The 21,998-nt window shown below is 36.4% G+C and overlaps 1 pseudogene; it reads right to left on the reverse strand.

Annotated features, from left to right (window-relative positions):
• Positions 1 to 3,684: 3,684 nt before the first annotated feature.
• Positions 3,685 to 21,998, reverse strand: part of LOC125343022 — a 71,410-nt pseudogene continuing 53,096 nt past the window's right edge.

Consider the following 21,998-nt stretch of genomic DNA (forward strand, 5'->3'; position numbering starts at 1 on the left):
GGAAAGTTGAATTTTTTCAAATGTTGTGTAACATGTATGTCTGTTTATAGGAGTGCATAAAACTGCACCAAATTATGTATAAAATGATTTTCATAAAGCATCTATTCTCCTCAGAATAGAATATAGTTTGTTGCCTCAGAATTAGTACTTCTTTCTTAGACTAAAGCTGATAATATTAATTTTATGTTTAAAAATGCATGTTTTCCCTTTATTGTCAAAGTGAAGTACAGAAGAGGGTTATATTTTCATATGTAAGAAGTGAGTACATTTCTTGTTCAACTTGTTACCTCCTCCCTCATTTTTCCCCTCCCCTCTCCCCACCCATGAGTTACACAGTTGGTTTACACCAAGTGGTTTTGTAAGTATTGCTTTTGGAATTGTTTGTCTTTTTATCCTTTTTCTCTCAATTTTGATACTCCCTTTCCCTTCCCTAGTTCTAATATACATATATACAGTATCCAGGGTACTCAGATGAGATACAGTGATAGTGCGGGTACAACCACAGAAAGGGAATACGAGAGAAATAAAAAAATAAGGTGAGTTTTCACATGGTGTGTTGAAAATAATTACAATAATGATATAACACTTGTTTCCAGAACATGGAGTTTATTTCATTTAGCATCATCTTATGTGTTCATAATGGCATTGCTATTGGGCTATTGTGATCTTCTGCTATGACTTGCCTAAACGTACTAATTATTCCCTATGAGGGAAAACAGAGCCTATGTTTCTTTGGGTACAGCTCACTTCACTTAGTATAATTTTTTCCAAATCCTTCCATTTCCTTACGCGTGGGGCAATGTCATTCTTTCTGATAGAGGCATACAATTCCATTGTGTATATTAAAAGCTACTTTTTAACAGTACTGTTTCAAAAGGATATCAGAATCATTACATCGCATGTAAGTAGTGGTCTATTATTTAGTCTGAATTTTAAGGAATCAGGGTTTGGGCTCATGAGTTCAATTAGTTAATAAGAACTAAAGTGATAAAGTCCCTACATGTCCATTAGCTTGATCTAGTAGTTTAATCAAGAGTGTTTTTACTTGCAAACAATTGGCAATACTGGAGAAAATTTTGGTTTTAATAATTGGGAAGAGAATGTATGCTAATATTGTTAACTAGTAGGTAGATTTCAATGATTCTTCTAAACCTCCCACAATGAGTAGAATTCTCACCTCCAGTGATGAATTATTCAACCTCAAACATAAAGGGCCAAGGCTAACCAACCTTCATTAAGCTTCATTCTTCGGGCATACTCTTCATTCCTTGGGCATAATCTTCATTGCTTCAATGCTACCGATCTCTGCACAAATTTATCTTACAAATTACTAGGCAGCCTGAAGAAGTTAAGTGCATACATTTCCTTATAAATCTCTCCCAGTAAAGGAAGGAGTGGAGTTAAGAGGCAATACTGTAAAATATGGCACATATATTGAGCTTCACTATGTATTGTCCTCTGTAATAGGTATTTGGCATATATTATTCTTTTTAATACTTACAAAGAAATACTTATGAAGTAGGCCATTCTCACAGATGTGAAAAGCAGGCTTAGAGAAATTAGAATAACTTTTCAAGGTCAAAGTGTTTTTCAATGGAATTTTAACTTGTGTATTACAGTTCATGTCCTTTCCACTGAGCTTGAAAACTCCGCAAAATATTCCATATAGACAGTGCAGTGTTATTAGTGATAAAAAGATAACCATTCCTACATGGAGACTATCTCATTATTATTCAGAAAAAGTACTGACACACTGAGAACATTTTGCTAGAAAAAACCGCTTCAAGAACATATCAAATTCCCTCCTATCTTTGAAAAAAAATAGAGGCTGACAATCTTGTGTATATATTAGAAAATTCATTGTTCAGTGAAATGAAGGTCTTTTCAAAGTACAATTTCCTTCATCTTACTAGATTGGAAAAATTTGCATAAATTCTGGAACTCTTCTTCAGTCTAAAAAGTACGTGGTCATCTCAGATTCTTTTTATTCTCCCAGTTTCTGTTACTTATACTCTAACTTTCTATTTTATAAACAATCGGATAGACAAGGGTAGGCCTTAAAAAGAGAAAGGGAGGAACACAGGGAAGAAAAAAAATACATTTTAGCTTTCGTTTTCCTAAACATTTATATATGGCTATATGATACATATTTGAATGAAAATTAATCATTCTGTTTTAAAATAATTTTGAAAACTAGACTGAATTGTATGGCTCATTTAATTAGAATTGTTAGATACTTTTCCTCTAGAGACTTTCAATGAGAACATCAACATAAAGATAATGGGGAAAATAATATTTTCTGGAATATATCTGAATATCTAGTGTTAATGATTATGTGCATGGTGCTAGATATAGATCCTCATACTTAACATAAGTACTTTAGTTTCAAAGTGTAGAATGAAGTCTTGTTCTAATGACATTTAATTAAATTAATTTGCCAGTTGCTGTGTGTGTGTGTGTGTGTGTGCGCGCGCAAGCGCACACGCGTGCACACTCACCTTTGATATGGGGCAATTCCACCTTCTTTGCCTCTCTTATGAACTCTACTCCTATTGCTAAATGATTACAGAATGTTTGGGGACAATAGAATTATTTCATTGAATACATATGTTATGAATTATACCCTGACCTTAATTTTTAAAGACAACTTACATGTTATATAGCATAAGTAGAAAAATCTTCAACAGGAAGTCTCTCAGACTGAAAAGTAAATTGAATGTTGTGAATGGTATGTAAACAGCAAACATTATTTTCTCTCTTTATGATTCCAGAAGATAAAAGAGATGTGAGGTGATGGTTTTTCTCCATTTCTTTTTAAGGGAATATTTTTTTTAAAAGATTTTAGATGGGTAGTTCAGGAAGCATATTCTTACATTAGGTATTTTAAGTCCACCAGGGATTCACAAATGAGAAGTTTTAATCCCCAGATGGCTTTCAACAAAAAGGCCTTAGGAAACAAAGCATACTCTGATGCTCAATGCGTATGGAGCCAAAGAAAGGAATGCTCATGTAATGCTGCCATCCTCGTTCTTGAAATGACTTTTTCATCTTCTAAATTCATGCCGTGATAAAGGAAATATAAAAACGGCACTGAAATTGGAATGTGAGAGATTTCATGGAGCCAGTTTGTATTTTAGACTTAATCTAATCTAGAGTCAGAGAGATGCAAGAGGAAAGGCAAATCCTTATCGCTGAAATATTCTAAAGCAGAACAAAAAATAAGAATCAAATATTTGAGTTAAATTTTAAACACAGGAACAAAAAATGTGGAGTGAAGAAATGTCTCTCATTGTCTTGTGAAGTGCAACAATGAATACTTCTTCATAGCTATAAGACTGGCAATTTATAAGGTGTAAAATAGAACCCATTAAGTACTTAAATCCTTTTTGGTCCTTCTTTCCAATTGCATCTAGTTTTATTTTTTATTTTTTTTTTCATTTCTAGACTTTTATTCTCCAAGGGGTGATATGGAAGAGAACAGACTTAAGAAGTTTTGAGCTGGGAAATGAAGTTTCCCTTCTCCACTGGTAACTAACCAAAGGGAAATGAATGCCAGGCACTGGTTTTCTCTTTGCTATAACAAAATGCAGAAAACAGATGGCCTGGGGTCATTAAGAGAAGGACTGGTCTTGATTTGGTCTGAGGATAGTCGGTGGTCAGCAGAGTCCATGAAGTCCCCTCCTGTCACTGGGTTCCTGGAGGTTGGAACTTCATCGGAAGCTGTAGGCTGTAGGCTGTAGGGCTGAGGTGCACTTTGTTGGGAAGCCCATGACTTTCCATCCGAGAGGCTGTGTTCACAGTGTCACCAAACAAGCAGTAGCGTGGCATCTTGTCTCCCACGACACCTGCTAAGACTGGTCCACTGTGAATCCCCACTCTGATCTGGATGGGTTCTCCAAAAACAGGATTCATCACTTCTTTTGCAGAAATTCTCATCCCCAAGGCAAAATTCGCCACCCTTTGAGCATGGCTTCCAGTAGGAACTGGCACTCCACCCACCACCATGTAAGCATCGCCTATTGTTTCCACTTTGTAGACATCATGGACACTGGTTAGTCTGTCGAACTTGGAGTACATGGAATTCAGCATGTTCACTATCTGGATAGGTTCACAGGCAGCACAGATGTTAGTAAAGGTTACCACATCACTGAAAAGGATCGTGCAGGTTTCAAATTCTCCTGCAGCGACCTTTTTGCCCTCCTTTAGCTGATTGGCCACGTGTTCTGGCAGCATCTCATACAGCAAAGTCTCTGTCTTCTTCTTTTCAATGGCCAGGTGTTTAGAGAGGAATGCGCAGCTCCTCCTTCTTCCTCTCCAACTGGTTTGACAGCTCCATCTCTGCCAGGCACTGCTGGTTGAGGAGGATGAGGAGGATGAGGATGAGGTGGTGTCATGGGGAGCAATGTCTGAGAGGTGCATCTTACGCTCCTCCAGCTCTTGCAGGCTGTGAAGCTTTGGTGAGCACACGAATATCATGCATCACAGGGACTCCATCCAGATCATCTGGCCTTCATATAGTTTTAGAGTTTCAAATTGGCCATATATATTGGTAAGTTGAGTTTCAAATGCAATAGAATGACTTTAAATTTTATTGGAATGGGACTTTACTAAAAGTAAGCATTATGATTCCTTTGCTCTTTGTATTGACCTCTAAAATTGAGGTAAGTGTTAGTGAGGGAAAGGTGAACAAAATAATTCACCCAAAATATTTATAAGATATAAAAAGATGAGCATGAACTTTACTGATGCAGGATGGAGAAATATCTTTGTATTTCATATTAATGGAGTCTCCTCCTACTTTCCAGTGTGTTTCTATTGTTCTCCAGAGACTCATCTTTAACTAAGGCTGCACTGTGTCTACAGAGTAATCTACTATAGTCTGACAGCCATTTGAGGAGATCCTGTATGGTGAATATTTATGACATCCCTGATTATTTTAAAAATGTATTGACATTTAGCTTTTATTATGTTCTATAGAATGCAGGCCATGTACGTGCTTATGGGTGGAATGGATGTGTGCACTTCTTTGTATATCATGTCACTTCACTTAGAGATAGAAATCTACAGTTCCATACTTATTAGAAGCAATGCAGTAGAAGATTATTTCTTGCATCTCACTAACAGTGTTTCTTTGGAATGGAAATTATCATCTAAATCACTAAAACTCCCACAGAGATAAGATATTTGTTAATAATTTGACAGGCTTATTATAAAGATGAGAAGGATAATACTAACTTTTGATTTGTCAATTTAAAATACAGGTAGTAAACAAACAGAGTACATAATTAAAACTTGAAAAAAATTAATGACTACTAATGATAATCAAAACAGGTAGGAAGTTAAATGTCTACTCTACAAAATTAGATCTGTAAATTGATTTCTGAATACTTTTCCAGATACTATGTGTTCAAGAACCTGCTTAAGGAGAAACAGCTAAAAACTGAATTGATAAGGTGAAAATTCATAATATGCATGCAGAAATGACTAATAAAGAACAGAAGGATTCAGATGAGACTTTAAAAAGTAGCCTAGCACAAAATCAAATGTGACCGTGAGGAAAACTTGAGTTTCTCATGTTACAATCAGGATATTAGAATAGTAGTGTTTGAAAGTGTTCTTTTTTTCCCTTCAGATGAGACTATTCTCAAAAGTCTAAATTCCCACAGATCAAATTCACATAAAAGGAAATAAAGGTGTTTAAAGCAGCAAGTCTGCAGTCCCTCTGGCAGCATAATCCTGTGACAAAGAGTGCAGCAATTCCAGCAGCATCCGGACAGCTTCACAGAGCTCCAATCTGCTTGATGGTCTATTAGCTCCCAGTGCTACAGAGCTCTCACACATTTTGGCACACAGCTTTAGCAATGCCTATCCAGGCTGGCTGCATGGCCACCAGGCAGATTATAGGCTTTGGGAGTCTAGAGAAATAGATTGCAAAACTGCAAGGAAGAATAAGTGCTTTATTTTCAAAGACGTATTTGAAACCAATTCTGTTTCTGACTAATTTGAGAACTTACACATGATTACCCATCTAGCAGAGAGCATTCTTTTAAGGAGGCTGAGTATTAAAGTGTTCAGTGTTTTTCTCTTTATGGCTGTAAGTGCACTGAGGCATATTTCTCCAAGGTTTGACAGAGATGTGTATTTTATAATGATAATGGTCAATCTCTGCTAAAATAGAGTATGTTGTCTGAAATACTGATGAGCTTCCTTAATTGATCCTCTGGCAGATTGTTGAATAGCTTTTGGCATGTAGGTAGGGAAAAAATAAGCTAAATAGTGTGGATCTAGATATTAATGCATTTACAAAACATTTGCTTTACTATCAACAAACTATGTTGAATGTGGAAGGCACTTTAATTAAATAGAAATATTTGTTGGAAATATTTTATCAACAGATACTTGGGGTTAGTGGTTATTTCATCCACATTCATAAGGAAATGATTTTGGTAATAATTGGTTCCATTTTTGAGTTTAGTCAAGTACTAGAACATATAGAGCTCATGTCAATTCTATGAAAACTCCTCAAAAGTATGAATGCATTACTATAATAATTTAGACTTGATATATTTTTATCTAAATTATATAAAAGTTACATTTTTCTCTAAACTTTGGCAGAAAAACTGACATACAAGGATCATTAATTGCTATGTTTTAGTATACTGATATATTCAATTATATATGTAAGTGCATACATGCATATATGTTCTATATATGAGTGTATATATACACAAATGTGTATATATATTTACATGTATGCATATGCATACAAGAATGTCTCCTTTGAAGGAGATCCTTAGGGTATGTATCTCTCTACTTTTAAATAAAGTATATTAAAAATAATGTATCCTGTAATAAGGTTAACAGCTTTATCTCTTAGGATTATATCTATTGCTATCCATTTCTTTCTCCTTTTTCTTGTTGTAAAATGTCTTCTTGGCTTAGGTATTGCATATGTTCTTAGCTACTTTATGTCTATGCCTCATGATAGACAGTAACATGGAGGATTAGTTTTGGATGTGGGAAACGATGTTTTGCATTTTTGAATATCTATACAACTTTATTTGATGTTTTAATGGATGCTTAATAAATATTTGTAGATAGAATAAGTATTTCATGAGCCCCCACTGAGAACCAAGTATTCTTGCTATGAACTGGGAACAGATTGATAAGATTTTTTTTCGTTTTAAGGAGTATAATATTACAGGTGCAGAGAAGAGCAGACAAAAATTGATAATACATGTGATACATGACATGAAACAAATAAAATAGGAAGTACTCTAAAATGTAATCAGGTGGATGTATTGGCTTACTCTTATAATCCTAGTTGCTAAATAGGCAGAGATCAGGAAAACTGTGGTTCAAACGCAGCACAAACAGAAACATCTGACGAACCTCATCTAAACCAATAAAAAGATGAACATCATGGTGTTCACCTGTTACCACAATTGTGCCATTTTTAAACCAAATTTTGATTCTGATATTCTAACAAGAGTTTTAAATAAAACATATTTGTCTAGTCCTAACCTTCTGTGTGGTATATAATTTTGCTTTCAAACTAAATACAATAGAAATGTATCTTATGTTTCTTGTGATTTTGAGAAGTAGCAAAAAAAAAAAATGAAAAATAACCTTGAAATAGTAGGAAAATTTTATGAGTAATGTTCTTTGAAAATACTTGGTTCTAGGCTTGAACAGTAGTTCATGGCATATCTCATTTTATTTGAACAAGTTTGTTGCCTTTAATTACAGCCCTACATTACTTGCTGAATACTAATAAAATATATTTAGTGATTTTTTTCTAAGGGTTCCATAGAAAGACAGTACTATAGATGTCTTTCTGGAACTTTAAACACTTTTCTCTTAGGATGTATAGGAAACTTCGATTTCCTTAAATGAGATGCTAAATTTTAAATTTAAATTCATTTTGTGATAAACTTGAAAACCTTGTTAAATTCTAAAATGATGTGACTTTGCTGATTACAGTGTATCAAGTGATCCTTACTGTCATTATTATTAAATCTTCAGCCTTTACAGTGGTTTACAAAATTACAAATTGTGGCATGTGCCTATATCTCTGGCCTCACATTGTGTCTTTCTTATGTCCATTCACTTTGCTTAGAGCTACCTCAACCCAATAGCTGCTACACGAACAGGATAAGCTTCCTGAGTCTGTATATCTGTGCATGGCACTTTCAGTTCTCAAAGAAAATGTTACCTGTTATTCCTCTGAAATAGTGGTTTACTCATTTTCATTCTCTATCAAATTGGATTGTTTCAAGTTCTTATTAGTTGTAATTACTATATAATATTACATTCTGTATCTATCTGTATGTTTCCCTTCTACTTTTACATGTAATTACAGTGGGGTATGATTTTTTGCAATCTTATTCACATTGTATTTTTCTGTCCTACAAATGTGTCAAGCATCAGAAAAACACACAACAAATGTTTCTTGAATGGATACATTCATGAACAAGTTTGCTTGGTACTTTGGATCCGTGTGTTGCTACACCAGTAACTTTCATCTGTCTTAGTACTCAGAATGATAAGCCTTTGCAGTTGCCTTTTTGCTTTCAATTTCATAGTGAACAACCATGAGAAATCAACTCCAGGGGGCCCATGGATTTGTAAACTTTCTGTAAAATACCAGTATTATATTGTGAAATGCATTTTAAGAAAGATTGTTCACTGCCCTCTATTCAATTTGACTTTATGAAAATAGCTACAATCATTCAGGTGGCATTTGGACTGGTTTCCTTATGAATATGACATTGAACTTCTATTTGATCCTTATTTATTTAGCCCAGTGGCATTAATTTAGAAAAATTATGAATCAATACCTGTGGTTTCAAAGATTGAAATAAATTGTTATTTACTCTCGAACTCACTGTCTCATGTAACTGCAATTAGTGCCAAATAACATTGCAAAATATAGGTTATCTGACTCTTTCCTGAGAACCAGTGTTTTAGTAAAATGAATTTGTTTAGTATCAGTATAAAAGTAGGACCATATTATACTTTCTCTAGAGAAACAAAAGACTTCCTGAAATTTAATGGTTATCTCTACCACTTGCTAACTCTGACCTTGAGCCAGTGACTTAACTTCCATGCGTTTTATTTATTTTATCTCTAAAGTTGGGGACAATAGTGATACTTTCCTTATGAGACATTTGTGGGTTAATCAAATTGGAATGGTGTAATGCACCAATCCATTACATATTTTCAACTAATGATCACTCAGTGCTATTATTATTGCATTTAGAAGTGCTATCAATTAGGTATGCTATTTGATTGCAATGTGAAAAATAGTTTCTGAAGTTAGATTAGAAGGTGTTAATATATTACTTTAACTTTTAATACATGTCTCTATGACTTCTAAACTTCCATGGAGGCTAATAGTTAAATATACTTCTATAAAAATAAACAACTTGGAAACAAAATATAGAAACACAAATTCTATAAAGATAATAAACAAATATCTATGTTCTTCTATGTACTTCTATGTTCCTTCCTTACTGATGAAACACAGTATTAAAGACGTGACAGAAAATAGAACTAGCAAAAACACAATACTTGTGATCTCCTGCACGTTCTTACTGCATGAAGTGATGGAGGCGTAGCTTTGATTTTGCCTGTAGTTGTCAGCCATATAATTTGCAATAGCCCTGTGAGGCATATATCTGACTTGCTTAACAGTATTGTCTTTCTTTGTTTGCTTTATAAGAGTCCGTTATATTTAAAAATAAAAGCAAGAATATATGAGTTTGATACAGAATTCTTCAAATTATATTTAGTGGTTTATAAATGTAGTTATTGTTGAAGTTATTTCTTTTGATGCACATTAGAGTATGAGGTACAGAATGAAAATCCTAGAACTTAGGAAAGTAATTGAGAATAAGGAACTTTATTAATGGACCTTACTAGAGAGATGTAAAAAAAATTGGTATATTTTGATATAACTTCATTTGCACCTATAGTTATAAATGTTTAGAGTTTATTTTCCACAATAAAATAGCTTTTCAAGGATTGTGAAAATATGACTTATGATTGATGAAAAACTAACACAGCATCTCATCATTTAGCACAGGAAAATACGTGTCAATAATTGTTACCTAATATGAAAATATTATTATAGGTTTCATAATTCTGAAAGAATTTTCTTAGAAATGAAGAAAATATAGACAAACCTATATAGAATTAATTTATTAAACAAGAATTAAATATATACCATACATAAGTTACCAAATGGGAAGAAATGAAGCACTAAAAACCAATTTAAAACTGATATACAGTAATGGACAAAGAGTATATATTCTAGCTCATGATAGAGGAGCAACTAAGAAACATATAGTGACAAGTTTATATATTCATATAATTTAGGTCTTAGAGTTTCATCATGTATACCTATATCTATTTTACACAGGATAAAGTTAAGTCCAAGAAGAATGGCAATTCTTATCTAAAATTATGCAGATAGTAAGTGATAGAATCAGAATTTCATCACAGCTATGCCTAAAATTAAAGTCTATGTTTTTTTCAGCTATATACAAGTATCTTAATGGGGTAGAAGATTTAAAGAGAAAATTAGTGTGATGCAGGACAAAAATATATGTATATCATGAAAACATATAAATAAAATCTTATGACTATTTAGGTGAGGGTGGTATGAAAAGGAATTGGACATGTTTCAGGACATTTATTAATATTACCTGTATTTATTGTACTCTTTGTTTCAGTACTATGTTAAGCAAAAAATGAAGCACTTGATATACTGTGGGGACTGCTTTCTCTGCTCCAGCTCAAATGCTTATTCCTTTCTCTCTTATTGCCCTCGTATCGTCTTCTCCCCCAACCCTCGGCCTGCAGGTCTGTCGGGGTGAGACGTAGGGGCGTCTCCGTCCTGGCTGCGCGCGACCCGCGTGGCAATGTGACCGTTTTCCTACCCATGGACATAGACCACGGAGTCAGCTTCTGAGAGCGAACTAACTTTATTGAGAGAGGGGCAAGGGTAGATGATCCGGGGGAAGGGGGTTGGCCAGGATTCCCATAGGCCAAAAGGCTGTCACTTGACCTCCAAGGGGCTGGTCACTTGACCTCCAAGGGGCTACGTCACTCTGAGCGCGCCAAACCAGGGCGGGGCTGGTAGGCGCCAGGCTGGCTGCCAGCTAAGTCGGGGGTCTCTTTGCCCAACCGGTTTCTCCGGATTCCAATGTATAGAGGATGGAAAGGCCGCATTCCCCAGCTGGGGGAGGTGCCTCAGGCCCCTTCCATCTAGGGGGGAAGGTGGACCCCAACAATATACTATGCTCTAGTTTTTAATATTTGATTACTCATTTTGAATTAATTTAAAATGTCTTGAAGAGAAACAGCTTTTTAATTGAGTGTTATGCAAAATTAAAATTAGAGGAATAAGCTGGATGCTGGTGGCTCATGTCTGTAATTCTGGCTAATCAGGAGGCTGAAATCTAAGGATTCTCATTCAAAGGCAGCCTGTGCAATTCTTGTCTCCAATTCTCCAGCAAAAAGTTGAAAATGATCTGTGGCTCAAGTGGTAGATCAACAGCCTTGACTGAAAAAGCTAAGGGAAAACACTCAGATTCTGAGTTCAAGCCCCAGTACACTCTGTCTCTGCATCTCTCTGTCTTTCACAAAGAGACATACACAAAACATGCAAAGGGATATGGTCTGAAGAGGAATAAGTTATATGTTGGCATTTATTAAAAAACAAAATTATAACAAGAAAGCAAAATTTTTCATCTTGAAGAATATTTGCTGTGATGAAGGATAAAAAATACTAGACATAGAGAGTTAGCTGAAAATAATTTCAAGCCCTCCATTAAAAGTATGCATTTTTTCCAGAAATATGGATCTATGACAAAACAAGTCCCTATATTTTCTAAGAGTAGGAAAAAAAAGTAATACATTCCTACATTTACCATGAGCAAAGAAGACAATCAGGAGTATTAGAGATACTGTGGAAATTAGCAATAGAGAGTTCTGTTTGCCAAAGTCATGCACAAATGGCTTATTATTTTAAAAAATGGGACTAATTAGCACAGGTTTAGGCAAGTCACAACAGAGGATCACAAGAGCCCAATAGCTATACCCTTATGATCACATAAGATGATGCTAAGTGAAATGAACTCCATTTTATGAAAATGATTGTTATATCAGAGTTGTAACTACTTTCAACATCCCATGTGTATCTGTAGTTTCTACTATTGATGATGTTCGTGTATCACCTTCTTGTGATTGTATCTACACTATCTCTGTAATCTTATCTGAGTGTATGGGAAACAGTGTGTACTGGTATTAGAATTAGGAAATTGAAAGGGAATACCAAAATTGAGAGACAAAGGGTAAAATACGAGAAACAACAACAAAAGCAATACTTGCAAAACTCTTTGGTGTAAGTGAACTGAACACCTCGGGGGGGTCAGGAGGAGGGGGGAGGGGGGTATGAGGGACAAGGTAACAAACAGTACAAGAAATGTATCCAATGCCTAACGTGTGAAACTGTAACCTCTCTGTACATCAGTTTTATAATAAAAACTTAAAAAAAAAAAAAACCTCACCAGAATCAAGGATATTGATTGATAGTTTAACATTCCTAAATGGTTGGCTAATCTCTATGTACCATGTACTTGGAACCATAGCCCTGTAATTTCTGACACATCACTCAATCAACAGAATTTATAAGCTTAAATCAGCAGCCAGCAGTTGCTGTAGTTAGAACCAGGTTTTTGTAGATGGAAATCTTTAACTGCAGTGACTTTTACACTTTACATTTCTTTCTTTTTTTTTTTTTTTGCCAGTCCTGGGCCTTGGACTCAGGGCCTGAGCACTGTCCCTGGCTTCTTTTTTCTCAAGGCTAGCCCTCTGCCACTTGAGCCACAGCGCCACTTGTGGCTGTTTTCTATATATGTGGTGCTGAGGAATCGAACCCAGGGCTTCATGTGTAGGAGGCGAGCACTCTTGCCACTAGGCCATATTCCCAGCCCCATTTTACACTTTAATTTCAAATTTGATTTAGGTGTCAGCTTTCAAATTCCATTCAGCAAAGTAAACAACCATTAAGTGAAGAGTATTTTGCATACCATTTCAAATTCCTCCTTTTTTTTTTTTTTTTTTTTTTTTTTTTGTCGATCTTGGGGCTTGAACTCTCCATGGGGGAACTGTCCCTGAGCTCTTCAGCTCAAGGCTAGTACTCAACTGCCAAGGCTAGTACTCAACTACTTGAGCCACAGTGCTACTTCTGGTTTACTGGTGGATAATTGGACATAAGTATCTCACGGACTTTCCTGCCCAGACTGGCTTTGAACTGCGATCCTCAGATCTCAGCTAGCATTACAGACATTAGCCACCATTGTCCATCATTATTTGCTACTTATACATACTTGTTCCTTCTTTCCTTTTTTCTTATCTACCAGTCCTGGGACCTGAGTTCAAGGACTGGGCATTGCTCCTGTCCTTTTTCAATCAAAACTGTTGCTCTACCACTTGAGCCATACTTCCACTTCCAATTTATTGCTAGTTAATTGGAGATCAAGGTCATAAAAATTTATCTGCCCAGGTTGGCTTCAAATTTATATTGTCACAGATTTCAGCCTCCAAGGTAGCTAGGATTATAAATTGTATTTTTTGTAAAAAAAAAACAAAAAAAAAAAAACAGAGTGCTTCTTCGTACTTTTCCATTTTAGCTCCTGTCAGTTCACAAATTATGTAAAGAAAATACTATTTTAATATCATATCCAATTACCCCAGCAATAGATTTATCACTAGAGAGAATTCTAGCATTTCTCATCACATTTTCCAACAAACAACTATGTCAAGAAATGGGGATTGGACTTCCGGGAAGACAGCAGAGCAGCTGCAGTACAACGGCTGAGCACCCTCCAGCACCGCAGATTTCTCACCCCATAGAAACTTTTACCACTAGAAATACAACCAGCCTAAGTTGTAACAGTACAGGGATTCTGGCCAGAAAGGAAAAATCGACTTTGCATGTCTGAAAACACAGACTCGAGCTCTGGGGGGTTTCCCACCGCCCCACCAGTCTCTGCGGCACTGGCACAGTGCCCATCACAGCAACCCGCACTCCATGGAGGTAAAGCACACAGAGGAGACCAGCCGGCGCCTGAGCATGGACGACCTGAAATTTCTGAGAAAGCGTGAGTACCCACGAAAGATATTCTCACTCGCGACCACAGAGCAACTCCGGCAAGGCAGCCCTGCTCCCACCGACAGAGCAAAGCGCCATCTTTGCCACTGGCATAGGGTCAGACCAGATTGGAACTAAAGCGGGCCTGGGAAAAACGAGGTCAAATTAGCCATCTTTGAAAAGAGCAAGAGGGACCAATCAGCGAGAGCTAACTCTGCCCAGGAGAACGCCCCCTGCCCAGGTGGGAGGTGTGCCCTGGGCCTAGGCTTAGCCAGAGGTGTCCCGCCCTGCCTGCAGGAACTTCTAAATTTAAAGCGAAAACAGCCACCAGCTCCCAGCGGCAGGGAAACACCAGACTGAGGAACCTGAGACAGTTAAACGGTCCTGTCACAGAGGAAGCCCAATTCCCAGCCCGAAAAGGAGCTGCTTTCCAAAGCCAACTCCGCGAAGGAGGCTGCCCAGTGCAGGAGGCAGAAGCCTTGCACAGGCAAGCACCTCTCAGCTGGGGAAAACAGACCAGAGGTGCCCCTCCCTGCTGAGTTCACAGCCTATTCAAAGGCAGTCTGTAAAGGCCACGGCCCTGCAGCAAACAGAGGAGCAAGCTGAATTCTGCCAAACCCAGAAAATCAGGAATATAGACTGCAGACCATCATAAGGAAACCAGAAACTGGGGAAAGACCACCCAAACAAGCAAGATTCCATTTTTTTTTTTCTTTATCTTTTCAACATTTCTTAAACTTTAAAATTTTTTTTTTTTTTTCAATTCGGAAACGTCGTCTTTTTTTCTTTTTTTTTTTTTTCCCGATGTTTTCTATTTTTACCAGTTTGTTTTATCAAGTTTTTTTTTTTCTGTTTGTTTGGGTTGTTCCTTTGCTGATTTTTTTTTAATTTTTTTTTCCTTTTTATTTTATCTTCTTTTTAAAATAATTATTCTCTGTTGTGTGTGTCTGTCTCCCACTACTTTTAGTTTATTCTCTCTCTGCGTTCTCTTTCTTTAAAAATTACTTTCCTATGAAGAACACCTCCACTGTTTTCTGCTAACTCTCCATTATCTATCATTGCAACCTTATTCTCTCTACTGATTCTACTCTTCTCGACACTTCCACGTCACTGAAACTAAACCAAAATCACCACCTCCCCTCCCCAATACATTTTACTCTATTCTCTTTACTACCTCCAACTTACCCTCCTGACTTACTGCCTGGACCTCCAGTCTCCAATGACTCCTGGTTATTGGATAGAGGGTATCCCAGCTTAATACGAGTGAATCAAAGGGGTTCATAGAGAAAGACAGTCCTAAAAGATCTTAATATTAAAACAAGAATTGGGTATAGGGTTGTAACAGTAAATAAGTAACTACTGAATACAGGGCGCAGGATCAGTTGTTATATTGAGATTGTATTCTGTAGGAACACCAAATCTAATTTTATAGACAGGCATACAGGGTATCTGTACATAATTGTGAACTTGTAAGATTTACACAACAGTGCTTGGTAAGAGCTGTGTTGGGTCTTAAACGGTGCTCACAGGTGCTGGTAGACTGGCATCCACAATTCAAATGGGCAGAAGAAACACAAGAAAGATGGCAAACAATGAAGACTTATCTCCCACTCAAAACAAGCAGGAAGCAGAGCAGCCAATCAAAAACATAGAAGAGAACCCTCAAAATGCTCTACAAAGTCTACTGATAAACATGATAAATGAAAAGTTCGAATCTCTTCAGTCAATTATTCTAGAGCGTGAGGAGGCAAAGCAAAAATTAATGGAGAATTTTATGGCATCCACAAATAGAAAGATAAAAGAACTTCAAGAGTCAAATGAAAAGATAGCTAACCAGCTTAAAGATTTGAGAGACAACTCTCAAAACCAAAGTAATGAAGTTAATGAAGTAAAGAAGTCCATACAAGACCTAAGAAATGACATGGAAATTATCAGGAAAGACCAGTCAGAAGCAAAAGAGATTCGAAATCAAGTAATTAGCCTACAGTCCCGACTAAGTGAAGCAGAGGATCGAATCTCAGGAGCTGAAGATTCCTTAGATTCTATGGAGGAAGATCAAAAATCAATACAAATCCAGTCCAATCAACAAAACAGATCGCTACAGGAGATTCAAGACATGATCAGGAAGCCCAATTTAAGGATAATAGGTATTGAGGAAAACTTGGAGAAAGAGGTTAATGGGATAGGCAACCTATTTAACAGAATATTAGCTGAGAACTTCCCAAATATCCATAAGGAAAGGCCTATACAGCTACAAGAAGCATTTAGAACCCCAAATCAACCAGACGAGAATAGGACATCCCACCGACACATTGTGATCAAAACATCTTCAGCAGAGTGCAAGGAAAAAATACTCAAAGCTGTTAGGGCAAAGAAAACAATCACATATAAAGGAAAAGCAATCAGAATTACCCCAGACTTCTCAGCAGAGGCCACGAAAGCATGGAGAGCCTGGAATGAAGTATACCAAACACTAAATAAAAATAACTACCAACCAAGGATTCTGTACCCAGCCAAACTCTCCTTCATAGCCGAAGGTCAAATAAAAGTCTTCCACAATAAGGAAAATCTGAAACAATATATCTCCACCAAACCAGCTTTACACAAAATCCTTAAAGATGTACTATACAGGGAAAATAATCAAGATCCCAATACAGACAGAGAAATGAACCCTAATTAGTAAACATCAGATCAAGAAATGGGAAGACACAGCTTTAAACAAGATAGTGATAATGAAAGGAACAAATGATCATCTCTCAATCCTAACTGTCAACATTAATGGACTTAATTCTCCAATCAAACGACATAGGCTCATAAGTTGGATCAAAAATCAAGATCCATCTTTTTGCTGCCTCCAAGAGACACATTTATCCACCAAAAGTAAACATCTTCTAAAAGTGAAAGGCTGGAAACAAATCTATCAAGCAAATGGCCCCCATAAGCAGGCTGGAGTTGCAATCCTAGTATCAGACAAAATTGACGTCAAATTAAAAAAGGTAAGAAGAGACAAAGAAGGTTACTACATACTAGTAAAAGGATCTCTCCTACAGGAAGAAATAACCATTCTAAATATCTACACACCAAATGCAGGAGCACCCAACTTCATCAAAAAAACACTACTGGCTCTAAAATCACTCATAGACCCAAACACATTGATAGTTGGGGACTTTAACACTCCACTATCACCTCTGGATAGATCAACACGCCAAAAACTGAACAAAGAAACCACAGAACTAAACAATTGCATAGACCAACTAGACTTAATCGACATCTACAGCATATTCCACCCAGCAAGGACAGAATACACATTCTTTTCGGCAGCACATGGAACATTCTCCAAAATAGATCACATCTTAGGGCACAAAGAAAATCTGTACAAATTCAGAAGTATCAAAACAATTCCCTGCATTCTCTCAGACCACAATGGAATAAAATTAGATCTCAACTCAAACAGCCACCACAGAAATTGCTACAATTCATGGAGACTAAACAACACACTGCTGAACCATCAGAGGGTCATTGAAGAAATTAAAACGGAAATTCAAATGTTTATGGAATTCAACCAAGTTGAGGACACAAAGTACCAGCTCCTTTGGGACACAGCAAAGGCAGTACTCAGAGGAAAATTTATATCTCTGAGTGCATACATCAACAAACTGGAGAAACAGCAACTCAATAATTTAAGGAACCACCTTAATTTCTATGAGACAGAACAACAAGCCAAACCCCAAGTCAATAGACGGAAGCAAATAATTAAAATCAAATCAGAAATAAATCAATTAGAGACGAAAAACACATCGAAAGAATCAACAAAACAAAGAGTTGGTTCTTTGAAAAAATCAACAAGATAGACAGACCCCTGGCAAACCTGACCAAAAAACAAAGGCAGCACGCTCAAATAAACAAGATAAGAGATAAAATAGGTAACATCACCACAGAAATAAAATAATAAGGGACTATTTTGCCAAACTTTATGCCAACAAATTCGAGAACTTGCAAGAAGTGGACGATTTCCTAGAAAAAATTCATATCCCCAAACTGAACCATGAAGATTTAAACCTCCTAAACAGACCCATATCCAGTATTGAAATAGAATCGGCAATAAATGATCTCCCTTCCAAGAAAAGCCCAGGTCCAGATGGATTCACTGCAGAATTCTACAAGACCTTCAAAACAGAACTCACACCAATATTTCTCAAACTCTTCAATGAAATTGAAAGAGAACTTTCACTTCCAGACTCATTCTATGAAGCCAGTATAACCCTCATCCCAAAACCAGGCAGGGACTCATCACGGAAAGAGCACTACAGACCGATCTCCCTGATGAACATAGACGCAAAAATTCTCAACAAAATTCTGGCCAATCGACTTCAACAGGTCATCAAAAAAATCATACACCACGATCAAACTGGGTTCATCCCAGGGATGCAAAGTTGGTTTAATATACACAAGTCAATTAATGTAATTCACCACATCAACCAGAGCAAGCTAAAGAACCACATGGTTTTATCTCTGGATGAGGAAAAAGCGTTTGATAAAATCCAGCACCCATTTATGCTAAAAGCCCTGGAAAAACAGGGATTCCAGGGAACATTCCTAAATATAATCAAGACAGTTTATGACAAACCAAAAGCAAGCATAACTCTAAATGGTGAAAAACTAAAGCCATTCCCTTTAAAATCAGGAACAAGGCAGGGATGTCCACTCTTTCCCCTGCTCTTCAACATAGTACTAGAATTCCTAGCCAGAGCAATCAGGCAAGAAGAAAATATAAAGGGGATCCAAGTAGGTAAAGATGAAGTTAAACTTTCTCTCTTCGCAGATGACATGATCCTATACCTAAAGAATCCCATAGACTCTACCCCCAAGCTACTAGACCTGATCCAAAACTTTGGCAAAGTTGCAGGATATAAAATAAACCTTCAAAAATCAATGGCCTTTCTGTATGCTAACGACCTGAAGACTGAGGCTGAAATCCGGAAAGCAACTCCTTTTGCAATAGCCTCCAAAAACATAAAATACCTAGGAATAACCTTAACCAAAGAAGTGAAAGACCTCTTTGAGGAGAACTTTAAAACCTTGAAAAACAAAATTAAGTCAGAACTAAGGAAATGGAAAAACCTCCCATCCTCCTGGATTGGGAGGATTAATATAATCAAAATGGCAATATTGCCAAAGGCTATCTACAAATTCAATGCAATACCCATTAGTATCCCAACACCATTTTTTGATGAAATAGAGGAAGCAATCCAGAAATTCATATGGAATAATAAAAGACCTAGAATAGCAAAAACAATCCTAAGCAGAAAGAACAGTGCTGGAGGAATTACAATACCCAACTTCAAGCTGTATTATAAAGCTATAGTAATAAAAACAGCTTGGTATTGTCACCGGAACAGGCCTGAAGACCAATGGAACAGAATTGAAGACCCAGGAATGAACCCACAGAACTATGCCTACTTAATCTTTGATATAGGGGCTAAGACAATAGTTTGGAAGAAATATAGCCTCTTTAACAATGTGTGCTGGCAAAACCGGCTCAACACATGCAACAAACTAAAACTAGATCCTTATATATCACCCTGCACCAAAATCAATTCCAAGTGGATTAAAGACCTCGAAATCAAAACAGACACCCTGAAAACACTAAAGGAAGAAGTAGGAGAAACACTTGGGTTCCTTGGCGCAGGCCGGAACTTCCTGAACAAAGACCCAGAAAGGCTACAAATCAAAGAAAGGTTGGACAAATGGGACTGCATCAAACTGCAGAGCTTCTGCACGGAAAAGGACATAGCTCACACGATAAACAGAAAGCCCACAGACTGGGAGAAGATCTTTACTGCCCATTCAATGGACAAAGGCCTCATATCTAAAATATATGCAGAACTAAAAAAATTACTTTCCTCCAAAACAAAACCGCAAAGAACTAATAGCCCACTCATCAAGTGGGCTAAAGACCTACAAAGAGACTTCTTTGATGAGGAAATGAGAATGGCCAAGATACATATGAAAAAGTGCTCTACATCACTGGCCATAAAGGAAATGCAAATCAAAATAGCATTGAGATTCCATCTCACCCCAGTAAGAATGTCATATATACTCCACAGAGAAGCTATGTCTATCGTGGCAGCTTTCCAGCAGTTTCCGGAGCTCTGTGAGTTTGTTTCACAGTCTGTAGGATGGTACCTATGTGGCCAGCTAGCATGACAACCTTTCACTACCACCTACTTGCCACCTGGGCTAAGGCTTGGATGTTAAAGACACTGGTGAATCTATGGGGCAGAATGTGTATGAGTGGAACAATGGATGTGACGAGTGTAAGACATAAGGTGAAGAATTCTTTCTAGAAGATAACATCCTAACAGCGGATTATCTAAGTCAATTTTAACACAAGTATGGCATTTTCTACTAAGATTTTATGCATTGCATTAATCAACAGAAATAAATGACTAAATCACTTTCATTTCCTTCTTGTCAAAACTTAACAGTGCTACTTTTGTACTTTTTAGTCTATTAGTTTTTAATTTCAGTTAATATAAAATTATCAAGTTTATTTTATATGACAGACACTGTGCTAGGGGCTTGGGAGAAAAATATGAAGAAGACTATGTCTTTGGAAAGTGGGAAGGAAAGATGAATGATGGTGGTAGTGGCTCTTATCAAGATACACTATGTACATAAGTGGATGCTAAGATGAAAGCTTCTTGTGAGACCAATCAATTTCAAGACACTAGAAAAATTATTATTTATTTATTATTATTTTGTCCTGGAATGATTTATAGTATTCAAAAGAGATAGTTACAGAATAAAAAAAAATCCTCTCATGAGAATAGACAGCTTCTAAGATATAGTATTAACCTCATTTGTTAGGAGTAGTGATAATTTGACTTGCATCTTTAGGACAAAATGATGTAAGAAAAGAAAGAAAAGTAAATCATCAATACAGGAAAGACCTAACCTAAGTCATGGTTTACAAGAGCTTTATACTCAGATTATAGATTGCAATAAAGAGAGTATCAGTCAATTATTGATTCTGTACTGATTTTTTCAATACAGATTGTGAAAGTCAGTACTAAAGAAATGTACTTCATTCTGTGGGGAAAAAGAAGAATCCCCTAATTTTTAGTCAGGGATATAAATTATCACATTTTTATGTGAAAATACAAGTTAACTAGAGTAAAAAATTGACATAAGTAAGACAATAAATGGAAATTGGGAAAAGACACACTGTTAGAGATATCACCTGTATAGAATCAGAAAGAATTTTTAAATTAATTGGAGGATGAAAAGTAGATATTATTTGTCTCTAATTTGGAAGTCTGAGTACATAGAAATGTCTTAATCTGAAATCAACAATACAGTAGGCAGAGAATGTATTAGAATTTTAATGAAGTAGCTTGTAACACACTAATATTCTTGCTATGGGTAACTAGAAAACTGACTACAATACAAGATTATGTGTTTAGTTAATTTTTTAAGATTTTTTTGTATTTTCTTTGTTTGTACTGGAGATTAAATCCAGGATATTGCACCTTCTAGGCAAGATCTTTAACACAGAGGTATATCCTAGCCAAGGGTTGTGTTTAAGAAGCACCTTAAAGCTATAAATGCAAGGTGGGAGGAAAAGGAAACATTAGAGAGGTAAGTAAACATTCTATAATTAACTTATCCCTGAATACATGTTTCAAATATTGCTATAAAGAAGTTGAGAATCTTCTCAGATGGCTATAGCTAAGATACAAAGAAGCTAAACAAAAATTTCAGCCAATATCAAAAGGCCAGAAAGAGAAAAAATAGAGTTCAAGAATGCCAATTCATCCAGAACTTGAGAGGTTCA

This window comes from Perognathus longimembris, chromosome 28 (assembly GCF_023159225.1).
Source record: "Perognathus longimembris pacificus isolate PPM17 chromosome 28, ASM2315922v1, whole genome shotgun sequence".
Lineage (NCBI taxonomy): Eukaryota > Metazoa > Chordata > Mammalia > Rodentia > Heteromyidae > Perognathus > Perognathus longimembris.